The sequence below is a fragment of the Uranotaenia lowii genome, chromosome 3 (genome assembly GCF_029784155.1).
Source record: "Uranotaenia lowii strain MFRU-FL chromosome 3, ASM2978415v1, whole genome shotgun sequence".
Classification (NCBI taxonomy): Eukaryota; Metazoa; Arthropoda; class Insecta; order Diptera; family Culicidae; genus Uranotaenia; species Uranotaenia lowii.
Window position 1 is genome coordinate 31,370,675 of NC_073693.1, and position 22,409 is coordinate 31,393,083.

A 22,409-nucleotide genomic window follows, 5' to 3' on the forward strand; every position below is an offset into this window, starting at 1 on the left:
ACACAAAAATGACACAAAAATGACACAAAAATGACACAAAAATGACACAAAAATGACACAAAAATGACACAAAAATGACACAAAAATGACACAAAAATGACACAAAAATGACACAAAAATGACACAAAAATGACACAAAAATGACACAAAAATGACACAAAAATGACACAAAAATGACACAAAAATGACACAAAAATGACACAAAAATGACACAAAAATGACACAAAAATGACACAAAAATGACACAAAAATGACACAAAAATGACACAAAAATGATACAAAAATGACACAGAAATGACACAAAAATGACACAAAAATGACACAAAAATGACACAAAAATGACACAAAAATGACACAAAAATGACACAAAAATGACACAAAAATGACACAAAAATGACACAAAAATGACACAAAAATGACACAAAAATGTCACAAAAATGACACAAAAATTACACAAACATAATCCAAAAATGACACACAAATTTTACTAAAATTACACAAAAATTACACCAAAATGGCACAAAAATGTCATAAATGTGACACAAAAATTACTTATATAATGACATTAAATTGGACAAAAATGCACAAAATGGATTAAAAATGGCACAAAAATGACACAAAAGTGGCTCGAAAATGGAACGAAAATGATACAAAAATGACGCGAAATTCCCCAAACACAAAAAAAAAAAATGGAAGAAGATTTTTTTTAGATTGTTGTCAATGACGTTTGTTAGCCGGTTTTGAGTTACATGTTCCCTGCTTTGATATCGAATTCAAAACGTAGAATCAGTGGGAAATATTTCCTTACTTGTGTTTAGTGTTTAAGCTTAAGTGAGAGACTGTTTCACATTAAAAGTCAATGAGGTTGCTTATAACTTACAATTAAACACGTGCTTGTACAAATAGCTCGAGGCTCTCACTTGGGAACTACATCGTTAAAATGACTCCTGAAGGGACCGATAATATGCGCGGTTTTTATTAATTACCAGGTTTCATTGCCAGTTCGATCATATAGAGTTATTAAAATTCTTCACCGTGTGCTGGATCAAAGCACAAAACCGCCTCCGATTTGCTCCGATGTATTGGGTGGGATTTTGTCGATGAAAAAATGTCGCAAATGCGTATTTGCTTTTTGAAAGACTGAATAATTTTTTCATAGTTAAAAGAGTACTGAATTGAGGCAGCTTCAACGTCGGATTTTTCGTGATTGCCAAACCTTATGTAATTATGGCTTATCATCAGCATCAATTTGCTGATCATGAACTACACCACCCAAAGCTAAAGAACTATATGGAACCTAGCTTGGAACTGGCTGTGTAGATATTTAGATATCTTGTCTAAGAGTAAACGCTCTAGAAAAAAAGCCTAACTCCAATTAGCCCTAGACGTGTGTCGTATAGCTATTTACACAAAACTAAACGTTCTCCAACAAACTGAACGTTCCTCTACTCTCAATTTATCAGCTGTTGTAATTGAGCGCCGCGATGTTGTGACAAGACCAGATTGCCGCCACGCCGCGATTTGCACAACGCGAATGAGTAGAGAATGAGAATGGAGGACGCATGTCGTGCGCCTGAACTGTTCGTTCATACTTATTTGCCTTTTTGCATGCTGTAGCCTATCCGATAAGATCTGCCAGTGTGATGGGTTTGCGTTTAACAACCGCCGATGATGAGAGCAGATGATGATGATTAAGTTGATGATGTTGTTAGTGATGAGCTTGGCGACGATGCTGGGACGTCGCGGCGCGTTGACTCACCTTAGATTAGCTGCAACTGATAACAATATGGCGCAGCGAGAGCTCCATAGAAATATCATTCTCGTATCCGTAATCAAATCTTTCATTATAAGGCCTAAATGTCGGGGTAATTTCGTATGGGGAAGGTGATTCCCAGAATGAATAGAACTAACGTTGCCATCACGTTGAATTCAGTCATTTTATTCTGAAAAAAAAAATCATTTGAGAGAGTGCTACAGGAAATGAGATAAAATAACCAAAAAGTATTGTTCATTTTTATTCCAATAAAAATAAAAAGTAATCTGTCAGACCGATCCTACCATCAGGAAGGCTAGCAGTCAAATTATAATAAAATAAATGCAAATCAGAATCGCATTGTGGGCTGGCATCTGGTTTCACTCTCAACGATTAGCGAAAAAGGGAAAAAATCTGCTTCTGGGAGTTCGTCAGTCAGCCGAAGTTCGCGCACAAATTATGCTAATCGTAGGCCACACGTTAAAAAATGGAGCCTCGCCCTCTTGAGTAGAACTTGAACTTGACGCCGCCGTTAGCGATGCCGATGGAAAAAAACTGTTAAAATTTTAATACCTTTTAAAAGGGTTTTAAATTTGTTTTTTTTTATGTTCCTTCCAACTTGTAGAACGATTTGCATTTAAATTTTTGAAATTTTTGAAATTTTTGAAATTTTTGAAATTTTTGAAATTTTTGAAATTTTTGAAATTTTTGAAATTTTTGAAATTTTTGAAATTTTTGAAATTTTTGAAATTTTTGAAATTTTTGAAATTTTTGAAATTTTTGAAATTTTTAAAATTTTTAAAATTTTTGAAATTTTTGAAATTTTTGAAATTTTTGAAATTTTTGAAATTTTTGAAATTTTTGAAATTTTTGAAATTTTTGAAATTTTTGAAATTTTTGAAATTTTTGAAATTTTTGAAATTTTTGAAATTTTTGAAATTTTTGAAATTTTTGAAATTTTTGAAATTTTTGAAATTTTTAAAATTTTTGAAAATTTTGAAATTTTTGAAATTTTTGAAATTTTTGAAATTTTTAAAATTTTTAAAATTTTTGAAATTTTTGAAATTTTTGAAATTTTTGAAATTTTTGAAATTTTTGAAATTTTTGAAATTTTTGAAATTTTTGAAATTTTTGAAATTTTTGAAATTTTTGAAATTTTTGAAATTTTTGAAATTTTTTAATTTTTTGAAATTTTCGACATTTTTGATATTTTTGACATTTTTGACATTTTTGACATTTTTGACATTTCTGACATTTTTGACATTTTTGACATTTTTGTCATTTTTGACATTTTTGACATTTTTGACATTTTTGACATTTTTGACATTTTTGACATTTTTGACATTTTTGACATTTTTGACATTTTTGACATTTTTGACATTTTTGACATTTTTGACATTTTTGACATTTTTGACATTTTTGACATTTTTGTCATTTTTGACATTTTTGACATTTTTGACATTTTTGACATTTTTGACATTTTTGACATTTTTGACATTTTTGATTTTTTTGACATTTTTGACATTTTTGACATTTTTGACATTTTTGACATTTTTGACATTTTTGACATTTTTGACATTTTTGACATTTTTGACATTTTTGACATTTTTGACATTTTTGACATTTTTGACATTTTTGACATTTTTAACATTTTTGACATTATTGACATTTTTGACATTTTTGACATTTTTGACAGTTTTGACATTTTTGACATTTTTGACATTTTTGACATTTTTGACATTTTTGACATTTTTGACATTTTTGACATTTTTGACATTTTTGACATTTTTGACATTTTTGACATTTGTGACATTTTTGACATTATTGACATTTTTGACAATTTTGTCATTTTTGACATTTTTGACGATTTCGACATTTTGACGTTTTTGACATTTTGACAATTTAATTATTTTTGACATTTTTGACATTCTTGACATATTCGACATTTCTGACATTTTTGACATTTTTGACATTTTTGACATTTTTGATATTTGAAAATTTATTGACATTATAGACATTTTTGACATTTTTGACATTTTGACATTTTCGACATTTTTGACAATTTTGACAATTTTGACAATTTTGACAATTTTGACAATTTTGACAATTTTGACAATTTTGACAATTTTGACAATTTTGACAATTTTGACAATTTTGACAATTTTGACAATTTTGACAATTTTGACAATTTTGACAATTTTGACAATTTTGACGCTTTTGACGCTTTTGACGCTTTTGACAATTTTGACAATTTTGACAATTTTGACAATTTTGACAATTTTGACAATTTTGACAATTTTGACAATTTTGACAATTTTGACAATTTTGACAATTTTGACAATTTTGACAATTTTGACAATTTTGACAATTTTGACAATTTTGACAATTTTGACAATTTTGACAATTTTGACAATTTTGACAATTTTGACAATTTTGACAATTTTGACAATTTTGACAATTTTGACAATTTTGACAATTTTGACAATTTTGACAATTTTGACAATTTTGACAATTGACATTTTTGTCATTTTTGACATTTTTGACATTTTTGACATTTTTGACATTTTTGACATTTTTGACATTTTTGATTTTTTTGACATTTTTGACATTTTTGACATTTTTGACATTTTTGACATTTTTGACATTTTTGACATTTTTGACATTTTTGACATTTTTGACATTTTTGACATTTTTGACATTTTTGACATTTTTAACATTTTTGACATTATTGACATTTTTGACATTTTTGACATTTTTGACAGTTTTGACATTTTTGACATTTTTGACATTTTTGACATTTTTGACATTTTTGACATTTTTGACATTTTTGACATTTTTGACATTTTTGACATTTTTGACATTTTTGACATTTGTGACATTTTTGACATTATTGACATTTTTGACAATTTTGTCATTTTTGACATTTTTGACGATTTCGACATTTTGACGTTTTTGACATTTTGACAATTTAATTATTTTTGACATTTTTGACATTCTTGACATATTCGACATTTCTGACATTTTTGACATTTTTGACATTTTTGACATTTTTGATATTTGAAAATTTATTGACATTATAGACATTTTTGACATTTTTGACATTTTGACATTTTCGACATTTTTGACAATTTTGACAATTTTGACAATTTTGACAATTTTGACAATTTTGACAATTTTGACAATTTTGACAATTTTGACAATTTTGACAATTTTGACAATTTTGACAATTTTGACAATTTTGACAATTTTGACAATTTTGACAATTTTGACAATTTTGACGCTTTTGACGCTTTTGACGCTTTTGACAATTTTGACAATTTTGACAATTTTGACAATTTTGACAATTTTGACAATTTTGACAATTTTGACAATTTTGACAATTTTGACAATTTTGACAATTTTGACAATTTTGACAATTTTGACAATTTTGACAATTTTGACAATTTTGACAATTTTGACAATTTTGACAATTTTGACAATTTTGACAATTTTGACAATTTTGACAATTTTGACAATTTTGACAATTTTGACAATTTTGACAATTTTGACAATTTTGACAATTTTGACAATTTTGACAATTTTGACAATTTTGACAATTTTGACAATTTTGACAATTTTGACAATTTTGACAATTTTGACAATTTTGACAATTTTGACAATTTTGACAATTTTGACAATTTTGACAATTTTGACAATTTTGACAATTTTGACAATTTTGACAATTTTGACAATTTTGACAATTTTGACAATTTTGACAATTTTGACAATTTTGACAATTTTGACAATTTTGACAATTTTGACAATTTTGACAATTTTGACAATTTTGACAATTTTGACAATTTTGACAATTTTGACAATTTTGACAATTTTGACAATTTTGACAATTTTGAAATTTTTTTAAATTAAAAAAACAGAGTTTTACAAATTTTGAAATTTTTGAAATTTTGAAATGTTTTAATATTTTAAAAACTTTTTAAATTAAGATTTTTGAAAAAAATTAAAATTGTTAAATATTTAAAAAAATTTAAATTTCTAAAATTTTAGAAATTTAAGAAATTGTCAAAATTTTTGATATTTGAAGTTTTGAATTTTTTTGAAAATTAAGAAATTGTTGAAACTGTTTAAATTATTGAAACTTTTGAAGGTTTTTTAAGTTTTGAAGTTGTGAATTTTTTAAAGTTTAAGATTTTTTTTCATGATTTTGATTTTTTTTAATTATTTGGATTTTTTGGAAAATCTTTAATCTTTATGAAATTTTTGAATTTTTTTCAAAATTATTGAAATTTCTGATATTTCTTAATTGTTTGAAATTTTTGTTGTTTTTAATTTTTATATTGGGGAGATAAGGGCATAACGAGCACCCAGGGCATAATAAGCACTACTCTTTTCTACGAAAGTACGTATTTTTTTAAATAAATTTTCGGGACATTTCACGAAGAAAGAGCGGGACACAGCCGTAAAAAGCGGGACATTTAAGAAAATCTTTAGAAAGGCTAAATTGTGTAGCCAAACTTATCAGTTTACGATCATCCAAAGTTGTTCACAGCAAGTCCACTGAGGTTTTTTAGATTGATTTTTCTCAGTTTTTCTTTCATGACTTCTTTTAACACGGTTTTTTGCCATATGCACTGTTATTTTCCACGGTTCTATCAAATCAACACGTTGTTTGAGAAAAAATATTTCAAGTCGTACATGAAAACGGCAGATTTAATACCGTGAAAAAACCTTTGTATAATTTGTTTAAAAATAAGTTTGTTTGGTAATTTGTTGAAAAATTTGAAAACTCAATAAAACTTCTATCACCTTTCATCATTATACTTTGGAAAATTGAGTCGAAAAATTGGTGTTTAATATTACGCAATTTAACCATGATTCCGGCGCAAAAATTAATCTCTTTAATTCTATAATCTATATTTATTTGGAGGCAACTTAAACAATATTTTCTTCATATATTGGTTTAACGTGCTTCAAGAACACTTAACTGAATCAGAATCTTACTGTAATGCTAGAGTTATTCAGTACTGCGTTAAATAAACTATGAAAAATGCTGCTTATTTTGAGAAAAACCAAGCATCATTTCAGGTTTTATAACAGGCTACAAGACCAAGTTAAAGTTTCATATGTAGCCTGAAGATTCTCATAAAGCAATCAGTGTTACTTGGGAAAGATGTATTAGAAAGCTTTTCTGTTCATCACAGATTTCAAATTGAGACTAAAGTTTGATTTTATCCAGTGTTAGTCAGTACTTGGTAAATTTTTTCAAAGAAAAAAAGCGGGACCTTTTGAGGAAAAAGCGGGACAGCGGGACATTCAACAAAAAAGCGGGACATGTTCCGCTTTTGCGGGACGGATGGCAACCCTAAGCTAATAGCATCATCCGCCAAACAAAGCACATAATGTATGAGCATGCGTGAATTGTTTGTATTCTACAACCAGACCTAGATTATTTTGTTATTGCTTTGTTTGATGAATCTACGACTCACCTGACTTCATCGAGTTGAATTCGCTGCTAGATTCCCCGGCAGAAAACGCACATTTTGCCCTGATTAATGGTGCTCATACTGCCCCAAGGGGGGTTCTCATTATGCCCCTTCAGTGGCTGGTTTTCAGCTTTTGGCAAAATTTTTTAAAATGCATTTTTAAACCTTTTTCATCTAGTTTTTCAGGTTTCAGCCCGTTAGGAAATAGGCTTTTCAAGTGTCTGAACACGAAACAATAATGTAACCTCCATATTAAAGCTATTTTCTATGGTTAAATAAGCGTTTTCCTTAAGGTGGCCATTATGCCCTTATATCCCCTATGTTATTTAAAGTTTTTGATTTTTATAATTTTTTAATTTTTTTGGAATTTTTGAAATTATTGAAATTTTTGAAATTTTTGAAATATTTGATATTCTTGGATATCCTTATTGTTTTTTTTATATTTTTAAAATTTTTATAAGTTTCAAAATGTTTAAAATTCTTCAACTTTTTACAATTTTCTTCATTCTTTCGCATTTGTTACAGGTTTAAAATTTTTGACATTATCAACATTTATCATTTTTGACAATTTTGGCAGTTTTAGCATTTTTTTTTTATATTTTGGGGTGTTCATCTCATACAGTCTCTCAGAATAATTTTTTTTAACTTAGTTGTCAATTTTTCATTTTTTTCTGCTTAGCAAAGCTATTTTGTTATTTCAGCCCTACACAAATGGATTTTTTAAATGTATTTTGATAATTTTTTTTTCAATTACTGCAGAGGGATAAAAATAATAAAAAAAATCGGATAAAAAATGAGAATTTATGCTAATGAAATGTAATTTGAGAAATTTGAAGGAAAATTCCAATGAAGTTAACATTTGCCAAAGGCGTAGGAGTGTGGACAAAAATTCAAATGCAAAGAAAAATTGATATTTGTGAAAAAAGTATTGAAGCAAAAATTGTGAAACTGTCGTTAAATATTGTAATAATCAGCAACTACTTTCAGTAGCCAAGAAGAAATAAAAAAAAGTATGGTATTTTGTTCTAAAACTTTTGTAATGCTGGTGTTTTTCAATCTTTTTGTAATTTTTAGATCGTTTTTCTTTCATGGAATCCAGTTGTACCCAATTCTTTCCAAGTTTTTCATTTTTAAACGTTTTTTCTGCTACACTCTGTTTTAAATTAATCTTTTATTTAATTTCTTGCACATTTAGACTTTTTTATTTGGTTTTCTATATTAATTATTTTGGACAGCTTTAAATCTCTTTAAAACTTGGTAGCGATTCATTCAGTCCTAATTTAGCGCAATAATAAAGATAAAAAAATCACCAGGGGTGTTTTGAAAAATATAAATTCTGAAGACAAACATTTCTTGGTTCCTGCACTACATTTTATGCACCCAAACTATGAACCTAACTTCAATCCCAAAAAATGTTAAGTAAACCCAAAATTCAAATATATTTTTGATGAGTGCCTATGTATGAATATTTTTAAGCTGAATGAAAATTGAAAATCGCTAAATCTTCAATGTAGAGCCAATGTGTTTGTTGATTGAACAATAGGCGCTCAACAACAAATATATTTGAATTTTTGTTTTAACAACACTAAATATGTTTTGCGTTTTAAGCTAGGTTCATAGTTTGTGTGCATTAAAATGAGTTTTGAACAAAAAAAGCCTTTTAGACCCTAGGGTTCGAGAAATTCAAAAATGATTCCAAATCGACTCAGTGTATTGTTCATAGTATCTATTTTGCAGCGGTCTAATGTACATACACTGCTGGCCAAAAATTTGGAATCACCCCCTCAAAAACATGAAAATTTTGATCGGCCATAACTCAGTAATCTTATTATATATTGGAATTCTTTTGATCTCATTCAAGAGATCGTGATCAAAACCATCTTTGTATGTATTTGACAACATGTTTATATAGAATTTAGGAGACTTAAATTAAGCTTAAAGTTGGGATGTTTTTCTAAATCTGAACTCAAAATTGAAAATTGATCATCTCAGGGTGAAGTGGATCAAATTTCAAAATTCGAGTTGTATTCGAATCCTATTTTCAAACTTATTAAAATACATTTGTTTCAATTTGTGCGAAAAAAATGCAATGTCCTTAAAATACATATAATAGCTACTTAAGTCATCGTCCAAAAGTTTCAGATCAGTCTTCTAAAACAAAGCATTTTTATTTCACGCGTATAGCTGTTATCATACAACGCATTGTTTATCTGGTAAGCTGATTTGGAAGCTAATGAGTTAACCTTGCATTATGAATACAGACCCCGTTCGTTTTTGGCAACATGCCCGTAAATTTTATGTTGCCAAAATCGAATGTTGCCAAAATCGAACGGTTTTTTTTGTCACTTTTTTATTTTCGATTTTCATTTCAAATTAGTCAAAATTGATGTAAAACCTTATATAAGCATAAAATTTTTCAATTTGGCTCAATTATATTAGTTTTAAGCAGTAAAACATGGAAAAATTCATGTTTTAGCTGTTTAAAACTATTATAATTAAGCCGAATTGAAAACTTTCATGCTAATATTACGTTTTACATGAATTTTCATTAATTTGAAATGAAAATAAAAAATAAAAAAGTGACAAAAAAAAAACCGTCTTTTTTGGATGTTGCCAAAAACGAACGGTTTTTGCTCGGATGTTGCCAAAATCGAATGTTGCCAAAATCGAACGGGGTCTGTATTTAGTTAAAATATTTTTTAAGACTAACTGCTTTAGAACTTAAGCTACATTTTCATCATTTAGTGATGATTATCACCAAATAGTCCGACTGTTGAAAAACAAGGCAAATTTGTTTTGACTAAAACTTAATTGTCTTAAAAGTTATTGCAGATCGAATTGGCTTATTTGAAAGCTTTAAGTCACATAAACTCAATATTAACCTTTTTCAAAAAACAAATAAAAATGGTTTTGTTCAAGATCTCTTGGGTGAGATCAAAATATTTCCAGTATGTCATAAGATGACTGCGATATGGTTGATCAAAATTTTCATGTTTCTATGGGGGTGATCCCAAACTTTTGGCCGGCAGTGCAGATATAATACTATATGATGAATCAACTTTCTACCCCGAAAATTATTAATTTTCAACAAGCTCTAAGATTTAAAAACCTCTCGCTCTCTTATGATGAAATCCGCTATTAGAAAGTAATAAAATCCGATGATGTCCCAAAATGTGTTAATCAAAAGCCACCCGCAGCAGACTTTGCGTGATCATTTTCCAGCGAAGATTTGTTTTATTTTGCCATATCGTCGAATAATTTAGCAACTTTTTAGCACTGACTCATCATTCATCCCCCCTATCCTCTGTCAGGTTGCGGTACCATCATTGTTTTATAATGTAACCAACCGAATGAACATCCCAAAAATTTGTGGCATTCATATCACACAGGCGAATCAACCAAGAGAGACCCACCCACCTATCCCCACAGCGGGGTCCGCCACTTGGGATGATGATAAGTGATAATAAATATCGTATATGCAAATTTCCCGTTTGTCACATCAAACAAAACGGCGAAAATGGTGAAGCAGGTTCGCAACGCGACTTTATCTCTCTGTGTGGTTGATAGGGATGAAAGAAACGATTTTAGCAGTATCATTAATATTGTCGGCACTGTTGTTGACATTCGGTACGGTTTATGATTATCGTGAAAAAGAAAAAAAAACGGTTTGGTTGTATTGCAAGTAGTAGGTGTTGTATATTGTCGACAATTTAAACAAATCGTACAAATCCATCGAGTAGATGTGTCAATTTTCGACCGCTGACAACACTGTTGTTTGTCCAATTTGTTTACTTTGTGGTAGTAAATTGAACAAGATGAGCTGTTAACGGTTTTTATCGAAAGCAAATCCCATACAAAATTGTGTGAAAAACGCGTTAAATTAGTACTAAGTTACAGTTAAATCAAGAGGAATCCCACTGAGAGTAGCATCCGCAATGCATCAACCAGAAAGAAGTAGATAGTTGTTGCAAGTTGCCTTAACCTAAACATCTTCAGCCAGTTATAGTTTGTTTAGACTAACTATAAATTGGCATCATCCATCTCGAGTCGAGTGTGGCAATAACTAACTGAAAGGCGGCATTCTCAGACAAACTTTTCGAGTCGAAGTCGTCGTGATTCTCGCGGTTTGTTTGTTTACTTACGTTTGCTTGACTGAGTATGTTTAATTAGCCGGGTTCTGGCAGATGAAGTCCGGTTCTGACTTTTGAGAGGGGGATGTGAGGAAAAAACTCTCAAGTGTCACTTCACGGGTGTCAAGTGTTTGGAGCGTGATTACGTGTTAGTCAGATGAAAGAAGGAAAAATCTTTCCGTACTCGTATTCTCGGTCGTATAGCTTTGATGATAATTTCTAACCTTTCCTTCCCCGCAGTTCAAAGGTAATCAAAATGTAGAAGTGAAAAATTGAAGCCTCCATCTTCCATGAAGGAGAATATATTTGATCCGGAAAGATGAAGGAAGATCCCTCAACGGGGCTATCCAATTTATCAGAAAGGCTCACCTCATTTTGCATTGATTGAAAATTTTCCCTCCAAATTGCACTTTCAAACGAGACGAAAAACCGACTAACCTGGATAGCTACCTAGCTACAAACATAACCTATAAACGCCATCGTTATCAAACGAAGCGAAGAGCCAATTTCCATTAGTGAAATCTTCGCTCCCGTAAATTTGAAGGAACCCAACACATCCTTGTGGAGCCTTTGCTAGAAAACCATCGCTGCTGGAACGAAGAAACGGTTTTCCATCATAAACCTAATGATGGAACGCGCCCTCTCGACGATCGAAGTGGGAGCCATGAATTGGAGGAAAGTAATCAGCCATTCATCTTCTGACGGCGACCTCGGGTGGCTTGGAATTTGGAATGGGATGGATAGCCTTCTCTATCGGAAGGAGATGTGCAGTTCGTGTTCCTGTATCTTAAAATAGTAAAAAAGTTGAAAAGTTGAATATCCATAAAACTGCAAAATGCAGGAGAACTAAACATTTCAAAAGAGCAAAAGAAACCAAATTGTCGGAAAAAAATCAAAATAATTAAAAACGGAAAAATAAAAAATAAAGAAAAATAGATAGATAAGATAAAAACATAAAAACACTAACGTTTTGTTGTCTTCAGATTTGATGCAAGAAAAATTGAATTTTCTGGAATTTTCCAATGTTAAAATCCGGGTGCAACCTAACGCTGAACTAAAAAAAATGAATATTCAATATGTAAAAAAATCGCCTAAACTAGTCAACTTTGAAAAATTGTAGTAAATTCATTTTTCTTTGTATCAAAAATCTAAATACAACAAAATGTTAGAATTTGAATAAATTTGGAGTCATTTTTCTTTTAAAACTTGACCACCCCTCAAACAGTCTTTACAAGCAATCGAATGAAAAGTAGGTTTTTCAGACCACTTTTTTGATTTTTTTGGGACCCTTTCATTAAAAAAATTTAAAAAATATTTCTTGACTTCATTATGTAGACCATAACTTAAGCTTTCATATGCATAAGATTGATATTGTTTTGAGTATGTAGCTCAGGCATTAATTTTTCTGAGGCATGGTTTTTCGGATTTTTTCTTTTCTGCTGAATAACGAGAAAACTAGTTGCTTAAGCTATATATAATGTTCCAAACATATTTTACTGACATTACAAGGTTTCTAGGGATATAAGTTTCGTTGTTATCGGATATATATGAAGAGAGTTATAACGATTTTAGCTTGGAGTGTCAAATTGACACTGCTAAGTCTGCTAAGTCTGATAAGGGTAACGAAACCTAGTGCGGATGAGGGTTAAATCTAAATTAAAAACTTTTGTTTGTATGACTTCTTTTTGAATGTTAAAAGGTCTTTAATAAATATTATTATTATTATTATTCTTTTTGAATGTGTTCAGATTTTATTCAACCTTTCTTTCATCGTTTGGCATTTCCTGTCATTTATTATCTGTGAAGTTTGCACAAACTAAGGCTATGATCATTTAGTATCCGGGCACTTCATTACGGTGATAGCTAGGTTACTAGAGCTCGGATATGCAAAACTTTAGCAGCGTTGTGTTGGTTATGAAAAGACTATCTTGCCTATTTTTTTCACATTTTTACGTTAACGTGTGTTTGAGATATTTACGGTGCAAAAAGCCATAGTAAAAATAATTTTGCACAAATTTGCTCCTTTTACGCACTTTGCGCCTCGGAAATTCATTATTTTTTACTTGAAAACTCATGAACTGTTTATTTTTTCTGAATTTTTTTTGGTCCAGATGGTTGAGAAGTATAAGGAGCAACTCTAGGATGCTTACGAAATTCAAACCAAGCATCGGAGTGGAACCCTTGATCTCAACTATAGGAACAAATTTATGGTTATTGGGGACAACTGAATGCTGACCTCTTAACTATGCAGTAAATCCGTTTCCGACAGGCAAAAAGTTTTGCCTGTCAAGGTGACACCCGGGAATGAACTAAAAATATGCAGTTCCACGGATCGCAATCGGTGCAACCGGGTTTTACGCAATGTGACAGATGTGTTCTTCGAGATGCCTACTCATGAAAAGGTTCCAACCAGGTTCCAATTGATTTTTACAGATGAATTTGTGTAAAATATCATGATTTTGAAAAGGTATAGCTTCTGTGGTAAAAATAATAGATCAATACATGGCTGAAAAAAGTGCAAAGAAAAAAATTATATTTTATCATAAAGTAAGAGTATTTCTTGTCATCAACGATAAATTATTTTTTTAATATTTTTACATTAAATATCATAATAACACCTTCATTTCCTCCATAGAAAGTTTTTCGATCAAATCAATAGTTTTTAAAATACAGAGGTTTGAAACTGCCCGGATACTAAATGATCGTAGCCTTATCACAATAATAACTCGTTAATTTTTTTCTAGATTTTTTGAAAGCATGAAAAACTAGAGAATCAAAAAACCAATGAGGTCAAGCGGTCAATAATGACTAAAAAAAAAACAAAAGTGTCCGAAACTAATCTTATTGAAACCAAAACATTAAAAAGTCTAAGACAAGTACAAAACAGATGATAATCAGGAGTAGAAGAACAAGCCTATAAAGTATAACATTTCCAGGAGATTCTTGGTTTAAAAAAACTTTACAAAATGATTTGATCGCCTGTTTAAAAGTCGAAAATCGATTCAATTAAAATCAAGCCTTGCCTTTTACAAATTTTTTACCAGAAATTTCAAAAAATTAGGTAAGAGTGGGGATACTTGATCCCCTTTTCTTATTTTCACCATATCTTTTTGGAAAAAATTAGCTTCCCGCACTCTTTTTCATTTTCTGACAGCTTGTAACTTCAAGTTTCTATGATCCTAAAATTAGAACGATACTTAAACCCGTAGATGAACTAGAAGCATATTCGTGGGAGTAAAAAAATGCGATATTTTTGAAGTTAAGGGAGACTTGATCCTTTATTCAGAAAGCCCTGATCCATGGAAAAAATCAAACAAAACCCCAAGATAGAATGTTAATTGACTATTTTGGTCATGTTTGTTCTCTTTTAACAATGTATAATTGTCAGAAAAAAAATTCTATAGCTTATTCTCAACCCTTATGACATTGCATACTTACGGGCGCAATTTTTTATAAACAAGAGAAAATCAATTATTTTAGCCCTTTTCTTCAGATAATTGATGGATGAATATTAGCTATTGGATAAATATTAGTAATCTCGTAATCAGCAATGACCACGATCCATTGAAAAGAAGAATATACCGGCATCATTTGTACCCAAATATTAGGGATCAATTGTACCCAAAATCAAGATTTTAGAAAACTTTTTCTGAAAAAAGTTGGGAATTTTCCATCGCTTTGAGAATATTGTATTGTGAAGTTCATTTTACACTCGAAAAATTGATGTATTGGAATAAATATTTTTGTTTTAATATTTTCATGTTAGGAACATTTTAAAATGATGAAAAAAGATCTTCAAGTAACATTTTGTGAAATTTTTCAAATAAAGTTTAATAACCCAAAATCTTATTTTGTTGAAATTTTTGAGCTTCAACCATTGCTTTTTTGTTCCATTTGGCACATTTTTCTAGAACATTTGATCTTGCAAACATTTGAATAAAGTATCCCCAGGGATCAAGTATCCTCATTCTCCCCTATATCTACACGATCAAAAGCTTTGCTAAGGTCTGTATTCAAAGCCTCAACGTGATTCCCATTATCCATTGCATTTAATGAATAATCTACAAATTCAAGTAAATTTGTAGAAGTTGATCGACCTTTGAAAAATCCATGTTGTTTGGCTGTTATTCGGTTTTTGATCTGAAGGAAAAATTTTCATTCACAATTGCCTCAAAAAGCTTGGGAATGCAAGAGATAATAGCAATTCCACGATAATTACGTACATCAGCTTTCCGCCCAGATTTCAAAATAGGAACCAGAAATGAGCTTTTCCATACTTTGGGAAAAATTCCTGTTTCTTGTGACATATTAAATAGCTGAAACAAAGGATATGTAAGTTCATTGGCAAGCTTCTTCCAGGAATTCCATCTGGTCCAGGTCCCTTTGAGGGGTCTACATTTTTCAAACCCTTCAAGATATCCTGTTCATGAAGGTAATTGACTCCAATATAACTAGGATATTCTGTAGAAAAGCAAAATAATCACGGTCGCGATTTTCTTCCGAATAAGTGGTATAGATTTCTTGGAAAAAAAATTGCAAAAAGATTGCAGATTTCATCTGAGTAATCACCAACATGTTCATCAAGTTGCATTATTGATGGAAAATTGTCTGATTTAAGTGTTGTTTTAAAGTAATTAAAGAAGTTTTTCTCTTGAACTCTTCAAATACATTATTGATAGCTAAGTTCGGTTGATCGCATATTTTCAAGTAATTTGCAAGGTTTTCACTGCTTTTGTACTTTCGGTACGCTTTATATGCTTTCTGTTTGCGATTTTTAAGTTTTTTTTATATGTTTACTAAACCAAATTGGTTGTTTAGTATATCTATGGCGTTGTTTTTTCTTTAATGGAATGTCTTCTGAAATGATTTGTTTCAGAATATGATAAAAGGCACTAACCGATGATTCGACATTTCCTTCATCTTTAAAAATGTGTTGCCAATTCACACACGTAAGTTTATTTTTTATCTTTGCATAGTTTGCATGTTTGTATTCGAGAACTTCTTCATACTCGCAGTCATTGGGTCTATTGTATTTATGTATAAAAAGAGAAAATTCAATCGCTGTATGAAACTTTTCATTTTTCAATTCAGTTACCAGTCTGGGCTAAAATGCATCAAAATGCAAATCAAAGATTCACCTTTTTAATCTCGTTTTCATATGCTGGGTTATGATTGTTTTGCATTATGAGTTTGTTAATTTAAAAACTTTTTCCATCAAAACATTAATTTTTAAAATTTCAGCTAGTATATTTTTTACCCCTAAATGTATGCAGCATCCTTATGCTTTTTGTCAAAAAATGTACAATTTAATTCCAACAATACCAAAACTTATTGCTATTGATGCTTCATGAATTTTAAAACGTTTTCATTAATTTTTTCCTTTTAAACAAAGTTTTTAGCGACTTTCCCCTTTTTCTTAGAGGGGTGAAAATTGCAGGTTTTTGTAATTCAAAAAATAACTAGTGTAACCAATAATTTTTCTGACTACGTCAATTTGATGTCCCATAAACCTTAAAACCATTGATGTACAGGCGGTATAATTATCTGTGGACATTAAGTTTTTGGAAGACATTGAAGCTGAAAAGTGTTGCATGATGCCCCAGATGACGGTAACCAAAATTTTAAAAACCATCTAATATAAAGCTGCCAGAATTTTTTCACCACGTATTCGGGCCGCATAAATCCGGGCTATTTTAAGCTTGGCGAAATCTTGGCATTTCATTTCAAAATTGTCGACCAAATACCTGGGCAATATTCAGACAAATTTGGTCAAATTTCAGGGAATTACTCAACAAAAATTAAGGATAAAAAACTATAAAAAATGTGTATTTTTTTCATCAAAACTTATCAGCAGGTTTTAAATCTTATTTTTGGCATTCATAAAAGCTTTCAAGACAAAATCAAGTGAAACGTTTCACTTCTAGTACAAGATAAAAACAGGTATCTAAATAAAACATAATTGAACAAGATTAATGAAAAAAAAACAAGACAAAGAGAAAGTAATATAAAATCAAGATGAATCAAGCCTAATGAGTGAAATAGAATGTAAAATAAATATTGTTAGGTGATTATTCAAAGAAAGGTTAAACAAGATATATCAATATACAACTAGGTGAAAGATGAAAAAAGATAAAACATGGTTGAAGAAGATAAAACTAGATAAAATGAAAAAAAAAACAAATAATACAAGGTTAAACACAATAAAACAAGATGAAACTAGAAAAAAACAAACAAGATAGAACAAGTAAAAATAAAATAGAATTAAACTAAACATACTTAAACAAAAACAAGGATTAAGCCTAATTAAACAAAGCAAAACAAGAAAATAAACAAGGTTGAGCAAGACATAACTAGATATAACAAAATGAAACAGGATAAAAGAGACAATTCATGGCAAAACAATTTTAAATCCTCTGTTACCTAGCATTTTTCTGTTTTGTTGTGTTTTCTGTTGTTTATTCCCTCTTTTTATAATCTGTTAAATAATACAATTTTATCTTTATCAAATTTATCAAAAAATGAATGCTTAACCATTGAACAAATAAAATTAGAACATTTTATATGTTCATCGAATTTTAACTGACATCAACTTTAAATAAGGGGATTTAAGATTCTTTTTTTACATTGTGATCCTGAATTCAAGATAAAAAATTAAATCGTTTTCTTAAAACTTTTTCCTTAATCTGTATTAATAGTTCATTGTAACTAATATGCTACGTTTAAGTAAAAAAATTAAGATATAATGGAATCAAATATCAGTTTCTGGCTGCTGATACTGAGTGTTCGATCAAATAAAAAGTTTCAGTTCTATAAAGTGAACGTTATTTATATCCTTAATTACGTTTAGTTGTTAAGCATGTAAGTATAATAGGAATAAGTGGAGATTATATAACGTTTCCTAAATAATTTTCCAGCGATGAAATTCTCATGGAATCACAAAATTGATACCGCTCTATTCTTAAACTAATTCACGTTTTGAAAAAAAAAAAACAAGTAAATCAATTGTCTATGGTTGTCTTAAACTAATTTGTTAAAAATAAAATCTCTTGGTGTTATACCAAAAATATGGACAGAAGATTTTATAATTAAAATTTCATTGTTATCTGTTTGTATTTTTTTGGATATGTCAAAACTTTTACTTATCGTAGAATATTATTTTCCTTGAATAATATTGGGTACTTTTTTTTAAATGTCCGGAAATTAAACAAATAAAAAACGGGGAATATTGAGCTTAATTGACTTAATCAGACATGTTTGTTTGATTTTGCAAATAAGGTTAATAAATCTGGAAAAACCGGGCTTTTTTTATCGGAATCCAGACAACCGGGTCCTTTAAATTTTGTTTATCAGATATCCAGGCAAGTCCGAGTAAAACCGGACAATTTGGCACGTTTTGAGTAAGGCAGCTTAAAAAATGTTTAAGTGGCCTTGATTCTGAAGCAGAAATGACTATTTTTGGGAATAATTCAAATCGAATGAGCCCTGCAAGAGTATTTCGTGTACGTTAGACTGTCAGAAATTTGTATGAGAAATTTCAAGCTTGTGGAATGTTATGCGCTGCAGGCTTAAATTGATCCTAGGCCTATTACTAGTCTCATGCCAAATTTGGGCCAGATCGGATCACGGGGAGGGGTCGCTCAACGAGCCTAAAGTTTGTATGGGATTTTGAGACGTTTTGTTTGGGAGGAACATAAAAATCCCTTAACAAATATCGTATTTATGGATAATTATCTCCTCAATTTTTCCCTTCTAGAGGAAATAAACATCAATAAGGCAAAGTCAGGACAAGTTTCAGTTTTTATTCTGTTTCCTAAAAATCTTTCAAAGGTAGAAGTCTTCAGCCTTAAAATTAAATTCAAGGTTTTTTTTTGGTGTTTTACGATAATCCTCTTTTGAATTTTTCGCTTTAATGCTTAAGAAAAAGTCTCATGAGTCTTTGTTTTTAGATTAGTATTTCTTGGAAGAAGTATTTCGTGTTATGGAAAATTGCGATCCAAACCTCATTTAAGAGTATTTCAACTAGTTTAAATAAAAACAATATAGTTCTCTGTTTGAAGCGTTTAGAAACAAAATTTCATCGCATGGGAGCTAAAATAAAAAATAAAAACTGTTGGAAACCCTTTGAAATCAAGAATGATGTGCTGTTGTTGAAAAAAATGTTAAAAAAATAATATCTTCCTCCTTAAACCGTCATTAAGGATGCTTACAAGATTCAGACAGCAAATGTCCTTTCTACTTATTTAGCCCTGCCTGCGGTGTCTGATTCGGGAGAAGCTATGACCCGGTCCATTGCTTGCTGATCTCATAAAATATCCATAAAGCATGAAATTAAAATTAACTTTCGCACTGTGATGATGTGAGGATTCACCAGCTTCATCCAGCTTTGGAACACACCACCAGGGACATCTCGATGCAGAAATTGGAATTTATGGGTGGGTGCAGCCAGCAGATCTTACATTCAGCATAAAAACCACTGGAAACCAAACACACATAGTGACAGAGCAGTGTATGAATGTATTGGTTTACACATTTTTGGGTGAGAGAAAACCCCAGGGGGGTGAGTTGCTCGGGTGAGTTATTTTGGAGCAAACAACATTTTCAGACTTCATGACTTCAGGTCTGGTAAGGATGAAGGTGGGTGGGGAGAGCTCTGTTGATATATGTTGGCAAACATAAATGGGGCAACTTCTGGTTGGCGAAGTTGACTGCGAACAGGCCCCGGATATCAGCCTTTATATTGCATTCTCCAGTTCTGGGAAATGCAGGTGAATTGGCAATGGAAAATTCAGTTCAAGTTCATGGTCATTGAGTTGAGTCACTCGCATATGTTGACTTTTCACATGGTATCTTACTGGGCTTGTGACCAGTTTTCTGTACAATGTTTTTCAAATGTAGCTTGATTAAAAAGATTTTTTTCAATAAATTAATTGTTTTAAAAAAAAATAGCCGATTGAGATCTAAGTCGTAAAATACAGTTTCATTTTTAATCTTCGAGCCAACCCTTAGACAGCTGTTTCCAATCATCTCCAACATCTCCAAACACTCAAAATGTGGGACCAAGAACATGTTCAACGGAACAAACCAGCACTTTGTCTTCGAATAAACTACACATGTTTACAAAACAAACCCGCCAGCCAAACGGCAATGTTTTCGATAGATTATTATTGTCTACGGGATGCGGCAAACTTTACATGTAGGAACTTACCGGTAGGTTTTATCTTACCTTCCTTCCACACAAACCGACTTGATATTTCCCTTAATTCGAAGCACGTGCTACCGGTTAAACCCATTCAGTTTAGCCGCTAATTGGTATGCATGGTGCGTACTTTCTGCCAATTCGGTTGCTAAATTTTGCCCCTTTTCGAACGATTGAAGCTGTTTGTTGTGTAGTTGGGTAGTTAGGGAAAAGGGTGGATCAGTGTTGTCAGAATTTGGCAACGATTTGTTACATGCATCCGGAATGTAGAAATAAAATATGACAGAAAATTTAAATTTGGAATGAAATTTCTGCCTATGAAAGGCTTGCCAGTTACATTAAAAAAGCGAAACATTTCAAGAAAAAAGCGGAACGTTATAGAGGCTTTGAAAAATCCTATTTCTTAACGCCAAATTCTTACAGTACCGTTCATAAAAATAAGATGCAAGCGCATTTTACTTCAACTTTGAACTTCCATGACTTTTTACTATAATAATTTTTGTGGTTCATTTTTTGTAGTAACGATAGATCAACTATTTTCTCGAGAAATTTGAAGTTTTTAAAATAAAGTCTGCTTCATTTAATATTGGAACAAATTCTTTTGCTCATTGTGGCGCTCCTAGTGGACGGATTAGGAAACTTTTTTCACCCACGTGTCGGGAAATTCATTACCTTTCACCATGTATTTATGTCATAACACCAAACGATAGCATTTTGTAAACAACCACCATGGAAGCCGAACGGAGAGATCAAATTGTGCACAGTTTTCTTGAAAATCCATTGTTGTCGGCATCGAAGCTAGCTAAACAGCTTAAAATGCGCAGAAATACCGTATGGCGTGTTATCAAGCAGTACAAGGAAACATTGACGACGGCTCGGAAGCCGCATTCGAAGCGTCGGAGTGGAACTGTCGACCGGAAACTGCGTGGGAAAGTCATCAAGGCCGTCAAGAGGAATCCCAATCTTTCAGACCGCGATTTGGCCAATAAGTTCCAGGCCGCTCACAGTACGGTGCGACGAATTCGTCTCCGGGAAGGAATAAGGTCATTCCGAGCCAGCAAACAGCCAAATCGGACGCTGAAGCAGAACAATGTGGCCAGAATACGTGCTCGAAAGCTGTACGACCAAGTGCTGACCAAGTTAGACGGATGTATTCTGATGGACGATGAGACCTACGTGAAGGCGGACTTTGGGCAAATCCCAGGTCAAAAATTTTATTTGGCGACGGCTCGGGGGGATGTACCTGCAAAATTTAAGTCCGTGTTTGCGGATAAATTCGCCCGCAAGTACATGATTTGGCAGGGGATATGCAGTTGTGGACAGAAAACCAAAGTCTTTCTCACTGACAAGACAATGACATCAGAAGTCTACAAAAAAGAGTGCCTACAGAAACGGATTCTGCCGTTCATTCGTGCCCACGACCGTCCAGTAATGTTTTGGCCGGACCTCGCAAGCTGCCATTACAGCAAAACGGTTATGGAATGGTACGCAACGAACGGGGTCAGCGTAATACCGAAGGACCTCAACCCCCCAAACTGCCCCCAGTTCCGGCCGATAGAGAAATACTGGGCAATCACGAAGCGGAGGCTTAAGGCAAAGGGAAAACTTGTTAGGAACATGACTCAAATGAAGAACTGGTTGAATCAAATCGCCAAAACGGTGGACGAAAAGGGTGTGCGCCGCCTAATGTGCCGTATTACGGGAAAAGTACGAGAATTTCTTCGAAACAGCAATGAATAATTTTTTTAATTTTTTTTTATGAAAGAGTAAAGAAAATGCTACATTTGTATGAAAAACAAATTATGAATTCGTTAATAAATGACTGAACTACACGCAATTGTTTGTGTTCC

The 22,409-nt window shown here is 31.5% G+C and overlaps 1 protein-coding gene across 3 annotated transcripts in view; it reads left to right on the top strand.

Annotated features, from left to right (window-relative positions):
- LOC129755176 (uncharacterized) overlaps positions 1-22,409 on the top strand; it is a 137,542-nt gene that overhangs the window by 41,468 nt on the left and 73,665 nt on the right. The window lies entirely within an intron of this gene.